Source organism: Bison bison, unplaced genomic scaffold (genome assembly GCF_000754665.1).
Source record: "Bison bison bison isolate TAMUID 2011002044 unplaced genomic scaffold, Bison_UMD1.0 scf7180017864370, whole genome shotgun sequence".
Taxonomy (NCBI): domain Eukaryota; kingdom Metazoa; phylum Chordata; class Mammalia; order Artiodactyla; family Bovidae; genus Bison; species Bison bison.
The window spans coordinates 9,802,244-9,813,631 of NW_011494942.1; the positions used below are offsets into that span (position 1 = coordinate 9,802,244).

Below are 11,388 nucleotides of genomic sequence, written 5' to 3' on the forward strand. Positions count from 1 at the left end.
ACTCTTTGCAACCCCATAGACTGTAGCCCGCAGAATCATCTGTCCATGGGATTCTCCAGGCAAGAATACTGGAGTGGGTTGCCATTTCCTCTTCCAGGGGATCTTCCTGATCCAAGGACTGAATCCGTGTCTCTTATATCTCCTGCATTACAAGCAGGTTTTTTCCCATTAGCGCTACCCAGGAAGTACCAGTGTGTGCTCAGGTATAATTAACTGCCATATAGCTATGACAACTAAAGGCTAAATGAGATCGAGCCGTCCCATTAAAGTCATAAAAGGCTTTAGAGAGACGAGTTTGTCCATTTGTTTATTTATATTAAGGTATAGATAGCATGGTCCATATTTTAAAAACTATAAATGACTTTCTGCTAGGTTATATTTATCTATCTTCTTATCTATCTATGCAGATTCATTTTAATTCAGGTATTTAGTTTCTAAGTGATATTACATAAAGGGTGTGTGTGTGTGTGTGTGTGTGTGTGTGTATGTAAGGAAGGCACTCAAATTAATGCCCTAAATGAGAGAATCTAAGAGAAAACTATACTTATTCTACTTATTTCCTTCTTCCAAAGATAGATTTGCCTTAAAGAGCCATATTTTTCCTCGTATACCTAATGCTGTTGCCTTCACTAGACAATTTATCAAAAACTTTAACAGAGTATAGTTGTAAATTTCACCCTTTCCATCTCTCAGAGTAATGTCTCATGTCCATTCACTCAGAGAAAAAATAACTTTATTTATCAGCTTCAACGCGTTTGAAGGCAAAGTAAACTAAAATTTACCAAAATTGCTCTGATTTTGTGCCAGGAAAAAATCTGGGAAAAGCTAAATCAACTGGGACATTTCAAGTTGAGAAGAGTAGTTGAGAAGATAGAAAATTATCATTTTAAAACAGATATTAGATGCCACAGCTTTGTCGGTATTCTTCTGAGCTAATAATGACTTGAATCATAGGGTATGGAGTCTGAAGGGAAACTACTTGTTAGCAATTCCTACCACTCCCACCCTTTTTGCAAGAGAGAAAATTGTTATGTCTAAATCATCACCTAAACAAACACTTCTCCATTTTTGGAATTAAAAAAACAACACTTTAATGCATGATACAGTATCTTCATTGTGAACAAATGAGAAGTAATCCATAATATATTGGTTAAGCTGCTGACAACCCACTCCAGTATTCTTGCCTGAGAAATCCCAGGGACAGAGGAGCCTGGCTGGCTACAGTCCATGGGTTCGCAAAAAGTTGAACAAGACTGAAGCAGCTTAGTACAAAGCTTCTGAAAGAAATAATACTAAGCAAGAGAAGCTAAATTTGATAGCCCGGGTTTCTCGTATGTGACTGCTGCTGCTAAGTCACTTCAGTCGTGTCTGACTCTGTGCAACCCCATGGAGATGGTAGCCCACCAGGCTCCCCTGTCCCTGGGATTCTCTAGGCAAGAACACTGGAGTGGGTTGCTGTATGTGATTAAGTGTTAGTATTAGTTGCTCAGTACTGTCTGATTCTTTGTTACCCTATGGACTGTAGCACGCCAGGCTCCTCTGTCCGTGGGATTCTCCAGGCAATAATACTGGAGTGGGTGGCTATTCCCTTCTCCAGGGGATCTTTCTGACCCAGGGATCGACTGCTCCATTAATATTTAGTCTATTAAAGTTAATTCCACGAGCATTAACAAGCTACTATGTGGGGAGGGTGTGGATGGTACCTGTTCTAAATATCTGATCTGTGAAGCTTATAGCTAAAGACACAAGAATACCACAAGCACGTTCATACTGGTAACTTCCTATCAGAAAGGATCAGAAAGAGAGAAGCCTGGTCTACAAAAGATCTGGAGAGGGGGAAAAGATGCATGTGTTATTATAATTCTTTGAAGCTGAGATAGAACAGTTCTTTATCTAAAGCTTCTAAGCAATGTGAATATCTTCAGTAAGTGAAAAGGCATTCTCCAAACTTTCATACTTAGAAATGCATTAATCAGTTTCAAGAACTAGAAAGTTAGACAATAAGGAAATTTCCAAGAGCTGGCTGTTTATGAGAACAAAGTGTTTTACAAACAGGGACATTAAACGCCTCCGCTAAAATTGAAAGGACACTGTCTAAAACATACAGTCTATCACTGTGCTGAGTAATAATTACTCATTCATTTTTCTTGCTGGAAGTACATCTGCAGCATTTAAATTCAAGGAAGCTGAATCCTCAGTAGAGCCATTTTGAGAAGAAGCCAGCACATACTGAACGATTCATAACCCTTAGTTGAGAATATGTCCTGTAGAGCTAGTGACCCTCTTAAAGAAAGACTTGATTTGCAGTAACTAGAGGCTTAGTGAAAGTGAAAGTGTTAGGCACTCAGTTATGTCTGACTCTTTGCGATCACATGGACTGTAGCCTGTCAGGCTACTCTGTCCATGGGATTCCCCAGGCAAGAACACAGGAGTGGGTTGCCATTCCCTTCTGCAGGGGAGTTTCCTGACCCAGGATTGAACCTGGGTTTCCTGCTTTGCAGGCAGATTATCTACCATTTGAGCCACCAGGTCTTAGGTATTGGGCACAATAATGGCCTGCTGTGGCTTATTGAGTTTCTCTCCTAGAAATTTTGAGCAGACATTGAAAGTGTGGTGGTGATTATAACTCAAGTAAGGAATTATGTAGGGAGGTTTTCTAATAATCAGCTTGTCACAGGCTTGCAGGTTCAGGCCATGGAGAGTTGAGGCACTAAATTTATTTTTTCTTCTTTCTATAACCACAATGAAAAAAGTAAAAGTGAAGTCGTGTCTGACTCTTTGTGACCCCATGGACTATAGCCTGGCAGGCTCCTCTGTCCATGGGGATTCTACAGGCAAGAATCCTGGAGGGGGTTGGCATTCCCTTCTTCAGGGGATTTTTCTGATCCAGGGATGGAACCCAGGTCTCTTGCATTGCAGGCAGATTCTTTACCATCTGAGCCACCAGGGAAGCCCTATAACCACAATACCCAGGCCAATTCTAACCAAAATAAAAACACTTAATCCTCATTCTATATCCAAATTTCTCCAACTTTCCCCAAAGGCCTTAACAGCCATTTTTGGCTCTCATATTGAGCCGTTGAGATGTGCTGTTGCTCCATCTCTAACAGGCAACCCCTGCAACCCTACCCTTCATTCCCTGCTTGAATTTTTTTTTTTTTTTTGGCTTTTCCAGAATATCATCCAGGTGGAATCACACATTATGTAGCCATTTCAGATGGGCTTCTTTCACTTATTAATATGCATTGAAGCTTTCTCCATGTTTTTCTTTCTCTTTTTTTAAATTTATGTATTATTTTTGGCTTCACTGGGTCTTCATTACAGTGTGTTGGCTTTTCTCTAGTTTCAGTGAGCGGGGCTTACTGTCTATTGTGGTGCACAGGTTTCTCACTGCAGGGGCTTCTCTTGTTGCAGAGTGTAGGTTCTAGGGAGCATGGCTTTCAGTAGTTGGAGTGCACAGGCTTAGTTCCCCTGTGACATGTGGGATCTTCCCAGACCAGGGATTGAACCCATGTCTTCTGCATTGGCAGGTGAATTTCTAACCACTGGACCATCAGGGAAGTCCTTGAATAATTGAAATTTTTATTATTGAGACCATTGGAGATTCACGTGCCACTTCTAAGAAACAATAGAGATAAACTTTGCCCAGTCTCCCCAGTGATAAGTAATATTTTACAATACCATAGGATTCTGTCCCACCCAGGATACTGACATCACTACAACCCACTGAACTTATTCAGATTTTCCTAATTTGTATGCATATTTGTGTGCATGTGTTTAGTTCTACGCTTGTGTTCATTTTTGAATAATAATTTTACCTGTAATAAATGGAGTACTTGCTATCTGCCTGGCACTGTTCTAACTTCTTTATGTGTATAATCTTGTCTATTACTCATGGATTAAGGACTATACTGGGCTGACCTAGTGGCTTGGATGGTAAAGCATCTGCCTGCAATGCAGGAGACCAGAGTTTGATCCCTGGGTTGGGAAGATTCCCTGAAGAAGGAAATGGTTCCCCACTCCAGTATTCTTTCCTGGACAATTCCCTGGACAGAGAAACCTGGCAGGCTACAGTCCACGGGGTCACAAAGAGTCGGACAGGACTGAGCGACTAACACTTTCACTTTTTACTTAGCTGTGTTTTACAGATGAGAGTCTAAGTAATGTGGCAGTGGCAAAGCCGGGCCAATTCACTTTACCACCAGGCCACACATCTCTTGTTACTACAGAGCCCCTTTCGGTTACAATGTTCAGCCCTGTAGAACCAGACCGTGTTCAGAGGGTATGAGGCCAGGAACATGCTTCTGAAATAGCTATAAAAGTCAATGTCAGTTGCACTCGCTCTCTGTGATGGCCCACACTGTGTCTGTAGAGTGTGCTTCTCTCTGACCTAAATAAATCCATTTCTTACCTATAGAAAAAAAAAGTCAATGTCTCTTACAGAGGATTTTTAGGACAGTGAAAATTATTCTATCTGTTACCCTAATGGTAAGTGTAAGAATTTATGCATCTGTCAAAACCCATAAAACTGTGGAATAGAAAAAGTGAACCCTAAGTGAAGCATGGGCTTTAGTAAATAATAATGTATCAATATTGGTTCATCAATTGTGAAAAATATACCACACTATTGCAATATGTTATTAAAGAGGGAAGGAAGTGAATGGGAACTCTGTACCTTTGCTCAATTTTTCTGTAAACCTAAAAACAATTTTTCTATAAACTAATTCTAAAAATACTCTATTAATTTACAAAATAGTAATAGACTCAGAAACAGAAAACAAACTTATGGTTGCTGCTGTTCAGTCACCCAGTTGTGTCCGATTCAGGGACCCCATTGACTGAAGCACACCAGGACTCTCTGTCCCTCACCATCTCTTGAAGTTTGCCCAAGTTCATGTCCATTGCATCAGTGATGCTATCCAGCATCTTATGGTTACCAGAAGGGAAAGGGAAGGAGGAATAAATTAGGAGTCTGGGATTAAATTATACACACTACTAAACATAGAGTAGATAGCCAACAAGGACCTACTGTATAGTCTAGGGAACCATACTCAATATCTGTAATAAGCCGTGATGGAAAAGAATCTAAGAAATAAATAAATATATATATATATATATAACTTAATCACTTTGCTGTACACCTGAAACTAACACAAGATTGCAAATCAACTGTATTTAATTAAAAATTTAAAAATAATAATCTATTAATTTTTAAAAAGTTTTTAAAGAGTCAATGGCTCTTTCAGATGGACCTAATCACAAAGTAACTGAAAATGCTTTTATCTTTGGAAATCTCCAAACTGTGGTCACTGAGCATTTATATTTCGTGAGCTCTCTTGGATTATCTGAAGTGGCAGGAAACGAGTGACAAAAACTCAGGCACTTAGAGGGTGCCCTGGGGATCTGTGCAGCTTTTTTCCCCTTCCACATCTTTCCCTGCATGGACCTCAGTGGCTGAGCAGAAGGAGGGCAGGCAGAGTAAAGTGTCTGTAATTCCCATCCATTCCTGAGCCCCGTGGAATCTGAACGTATGCTTACTGCATTGTCACTTGAACATTCAATCTTAACTGTCAAGATGTTCTTCAAGGCAGAGAAAGGACGTCAACATGGTATGCCAAAAATCTCTTTTCCATACACTTATTGGCAGCTACAAAAGAAAATGCTGCTCCTATTCTCAAAAATACTGTTTTTATGTTTCTGTGGAAATTCACAAAGGGGATATTATATTTAATCTTTACCACAAGAAGAAATACTTATTTCTGATGGAAATAATACTAGACATGGATATCATGGAAAATATTATATAAGCTTTTATATTGAGTGGGGAATCCACTTTGTACCTCTAGAATATTGTACATCCACCAATCAGGAGGATGGCCAATGACTACCCACTGTGGAATTTGTTCCTTTGACAAACACGCTGTGCTCCAGGCAAACTCTACCTCTACACATTATCATATAAAACCTGAGACACAGATTAATCTTAGCAGCTATTTGGAGGAAGATAACTGAACATACCTCACCCTCCTCCACCCCAAATCACAATCCAATATTAATTCATAATCTTTTTCATTGGCTTTGGTAATTGTACCCTTTGAAGACAATCTATGAATATGCGTAGAGCCCTTAGGCACCTTAATTGCCATTTCATCCAATTAACAAGTTATTAAAAATGCTTTGTGTGAGTACCCCTTCCCTCTTCCTTTCATCAGCAAAGAGTGAGCATAGCCTGTAAGGATGAAGGGCAGGAAGCAGTCACAGCAATGGCAGATAACAAAGGTATCAGAAACAAACAGCCAACTTCGTCCCATCTCACTTTTTTAAAAGTATTTTTTTTTTCAATTTTTAAAAATTTTTGGCTGCACCATATGGCATGTCGGATCTTAGTTCCCTGACCAGGGATCAAACCCACACTCCCTACATTGGAAACTCAGAGTCTTAACCACTGGATCACCATGGAAGTCCGTAAAAAATATTTGTTTATTTGGCTGTACTGGCTTTTAATTGCGGCATTCGGTAATCTTCCATCTTCATTGCAGCATGCAGGATTTTTTGTTGTGACATGTGGGATCTAGCTCCCTGACCAGGTATTGAACCTGGGCCGCCTGCATTGGGAGCTTAGAGTCTGAATCTCTTGACCACCGGGGAAGTCCTCTCCCATCTCACTTTGTCATTTGACCCTCTAGGTTCAGGTTTTAACGATCAATTCTTCTCCTTTACTAGTTCTTAGGGGACTAGTCCAGAGAAGGCAATGGCACCCCACTCGAGTAGTCTTGCCTGGCAAATCCCATGGACGGAGGAGCCTGGTAGGCTGCAGTCCATGGGGTCGCTAATAGTTGGACACGACTGAGCGACTTCACTTTCACTTTTTACTTTCATGCATTGGAGAAGGAAATGGCAACCCACTCCAGTGTTCTTGCCTGGAGAATCCCAGGGATGGGGGAGCCTGGTAAGCTGCCGTCTATGAGGTTGCACAGAGTCAGACATGACTGAAACAACTTAGCAGTAGCAGGGGACTAGTCATGAGATGTTCCTGAAGTTTCAGTATGTTGCTAGAGTCATTTTTATGTAAAGTGTTATGGACAGATTGTTTTCAGAGCAAATGAGAAGCAGATCATACTTACAGCTAAATTGGCAGAGAGATCCATTTAATACTGCAATCAGCCTTTTCCTCACTCATCCATGGAAGGAAATGGGCATAGTTAACCTCAAGAAAAGGAACCTGACTTGAGAGAACAATCAAATAAATATATTTTAAGGGACTTCTATTTCCTATAACAACCAGGATGGCTATCAAGTTAACCTATGATAATGCTGCTGCTGCTGCTAAGTCACTTCAGTCGTGTCCAACTCTGCACGACCCCACAGACGGCAGCCCACCAGGCTCCCCCGTCCCTGGGATTCTCCAGGCAAGAACACTGGAGTGGGTTGCCATTTCCTTCTCCAATAACCTATGATAATGAACAACCCTCAAATCTCCATGACTCCATCCAGGTTTATTTTTCTTCATGAAATGTGTCCAGCATGGGTCAGCAGAGTCTCCACTTCATTTAGTCTCCCGGGTCCCAGGATGATAGAGACTTCATGCTAATTCATGATCCCACCATCTCTGAGGCTTCCCTTGTAGCTCAGTCAGTAAAGAATCTGCTTGCAGTGCAGGAGACCCGGGTTCAATCCCTGGGTTGGGAAGACCCCCTGGAGAAGGAAATGGCAACCCACTCCAGTATCCTTGCCTGGAAAATCCCATGGACAGAGGAGCCTGGTGGGCTGCAGTTCATGGGGTCTTGAAGAGTCGGGCACAACTGAGCAACTAATACTTATTTACCACCTCTGAAGCAGGAGAAAGAAATGTGCAGTTGGTACCACCAATTAAATCCTTCTACTTGGAAGTGGCACATATCACTTCCACTCATATTTTATGGGCTGAAGTCAAGTCACCAGCCATACTTAACTTTAAGGGGACAGGAAATTGCAATCTTAACAAGGACCCAGAAGGAGGAAAATCAGAATATTTGTGAGTAATTATTACCATACTGCGTATTCCCTGTGACTGACTCAGGAGTTTAATGATACACTGTGGTTTGAGAATTTAGCATTGAGTGTGTGACTCTATGAAAGTGTACCCTGAAGGTCTATGATAAGATCTAGTGTCTTGTGAGAGAAAGCTATTTAACTAATAAGTTAGCTTTGTGGTCCCCAACTTGTCACATTTGCTATAATTCAAGGAAGTTGATAAAAACTGTATCTCTTATAAGCATACTTAGTTGTCCCTTATGAGAACTTTCTATTGTTTTAGGAACTAAGAAAAGCTTTGTCTTCCATTAACGAGTTGGCATGTTTCCAGTTGGAAATTAATTAGAATCTGTGGACTCTGCAGAGAACTAGGTTATAAGCTTTGAATTATCCCCAAGAGTTAACCTATTTTCTTATCTGCTTTTAACCTTGTTTCCTCCATTGTAATTAATTGTAAAACAATGGTATTATATTTGTCCTTTAGATAAACTATCTCCAGCCCTTTTGTGAGATATGGAGAATGAACAAAGAATTGGAAGTCGGGGTGTGGGGGGCACGGGGTGAACTTGTCACTTTGTTAAAAACAATAGCTTTCCTGGTGGTGATGTTGTACTATAGTAATGGGCTTTCCAGGTGGTGCTAGGAGTAAAGATCCCTCCTGTCAAAGAAGGAGATGTAAAGAGATGTGGGTTTGATCTTGGGTGGGGAAGATCCCCTGGAGGAGGGCATGGCAACCCACTCCAGCATTCTTGCGTAGACAATCCTTTGGACAGAGGAGCCTGGTGGGCTAATAGGGTCGCAAAGAGTCAGACATGACTGAAGTGACTAAGCACGCATGCACTATAGTAATGCAAGATGTTGCTACTGGGGGCAACTGTACAAAGGATATACAGGGTTCCTGTGAGTTATTTCTTACAACTGCATGTGAATCTGTAATTATCTCAAAGTTAAAAGATTTTTTTTTTTTAAAATCTACAATAGCTTTCCAAAGATGCTGCTAGTGCAGGTGATTTAAGTTTTTTTAAAGGACTTGAAAATGTCAAGATTCTCTTTCAAACCAATAATGTAATGAAATTCCCAATTTACCGTGCAATAGAAATCATTGTGGCAATGACTTGAAACCACAGATAAGGGATATTTCCATGAATTACTTAAAAGAAAAGGCACAAGATTCATACATTTAAAAAGTGAGAAGCATTGCTGAAGTCTCCCCATCTCCAATGCTGTCATGTCAAAGTCAGAGTTTCCGAAGAACTCAAACAGCTACAAAACTCTCCGTCAGACATCTGAGCTTTGAAACAACCGATGAGAGCCTGAGGAGCCATTTTGAGCAATGGGGAATGCTCACAGACTGTGTGGTGATGAGGGCTTCAAGCACCAAGCACTCCAGAAGCTTCGGGCTTGTCACGTGTACCACGGTGGGGAAGGTGGATGCGGTCATGAAGGCGAGGCCACGCAAGGTGATGGAAGAGTTGTGGAGCCCAACGGCCGTCTCAAGAGAAGATTCTCAAAGACCTGGTGCCCACTTAACTGTGAAAAAAAGATTTTTACGGGTGGCACTAAAGAAGACACTGAAGAACATTACCTGAGAGATTATTTTGAACCGTATGGGGAAACTGAAGTGTTTGAAATCATGACTGATTGAGACAGTGGCAAAAAGAGAGGCCTTGTTTTTGCAACCTTTGATACCGTGACTCCATAGACAAGACTGTCATTCAGAAATTCCACCCTGTGAATGGCCACAACTGTGAAGTAAGGAAAGCCCCATCCAAGCAAGAGATGGCTAGTGTTTCATCCAGCCAAAGAGGTGAAAGAGATTCTGGAAACTTTGGTGGTGGTTGTCAAGGTGGTTTCAGTGGGAATGACAACTTTGGTCATGGCGGAAACTTCAGTGGTGAAGGTGGCTTTGGTGGCAGCCGTGATGATGATGGATGTGGTGGCAGTGGGGACAGCTATAATGGATTTGGTGATGATGGAAGCAGTGTTCGAGGTGGCAGAATCAATGATTTTGGCAATTACAACTATCAGTCTTCAAATTTTGGACCCATGACAGGAGGAAACTTCGGAGGACGAAGTTCAGGCCCTTGTGGTGGTTGAGGCCAGTACTCTGCCACATCTTGAAACCAAGATGGCCATGGTGGTTCCAGCAGCAGCAGTAGCCATGGCAGTGGCAGAGGTTTTAATTACTGCCAGGAAACAAAGCTTAGCAGGAGAGGAAAGTCAGACAAGGGACAGGGAAGCTACAGATTACAACAGATTTGTGAACTCAGCCACGCAGAGTGGTGACAGGGCCTAGCTGCTACAAAGAAGACATGGTTTAGACAATACGCATGTGTATGGGCTAAAAACTTGAGGACTGTACTTGTGACTAATTGTATAACAGCTTATTTTAGTTTCTGTTCTGTGGAAAGTGTAAAGCATTCCAACAAAGGATTTCAATGCAGGGCTTTTTTTTTTTTTGCACCCATGCTGTTGATTGCTAAATCTAATAATCTGAATCAATGTGTATTTTTTTCAATGTGTTGTGTAAAGTTAGTCTACTCTGAGGCCATTTTGGTAAATTACCCCCAGTGTGAAGTTAGAATTCCTTCAGAGTAATGCCAGTTTCCATTTGAAACTTATTTACAACCTGCTTTGATGGAGAAGCTGCTGTCTTCAGAACCTTGGTGTAGTTGAACTGACAGTTATGTGTTGTGACCTGGAGTTCATTGTTAGAAGGGTCACCCATGAAAAGTCATGGAGTTTCTGTTTTTTTTGTTTGGTCATTAATGATTGTTGGCAATATATCTAAATTGAGTAGATATGTATGCAATATATCTAAATTGAATTATGGTACCAGATAAAGTTATAGATGGGAATTAAGCTTCTGTATCATCCATTATCATGGGTAATCAATAAAAGATTTAATACCCTCTGAGCGCCGAAGAATTGATGCTTTTGAACTGTGGTGTTGGAGAAGACTCTTGAGAGTCCCTTGGACTCCAAGGAGATGCAACCAGTCCATTCTGAAGGAGATCAGCCCTGGGATTTCTTTGGAAGGAATGATGCTAAAGCTGAAACTCCAGTACTTTGGCCACCTCATGTGAAGAGTTGACTCATTGGAAAAGACTCTGATGCTGGGAGGGATTGGGGGCAGGAGGAGAAGGGGATGACAGAGGATGAGATGACTGGATGGCATCACTGACTCAATGGACGTGAGTCTGGGTGAACTCTGGGAGTTGGTGATGGACAGGGAGGCCTGGTGTGCTGTGATTCATGGGGTCGCAAAGAGTCAGAGACGACCGAGCGACTGAACTGAACTGAACTGAAAAAAAAAAAGTGAGAACTCTCTGCCTTCTTTCCTTTCTCTCCTCTCTCTCTGCTCTCTGTCCCCTT

General features: G+C 41.4%; 1 pseudogene; it reads left to right on the plus strand.

Moving 5' to 3' along the window:
- The first annotated feature begins 9,233 nt into the window (after positions 1–9,233).
- On the plus strand, positions 9,234–10,299 carry LOC105000267 (annotated as a pseudogene).
- The last annotated feature ends 1,089 nt before the right edge of the window (positions 10,300–11,388 follow it).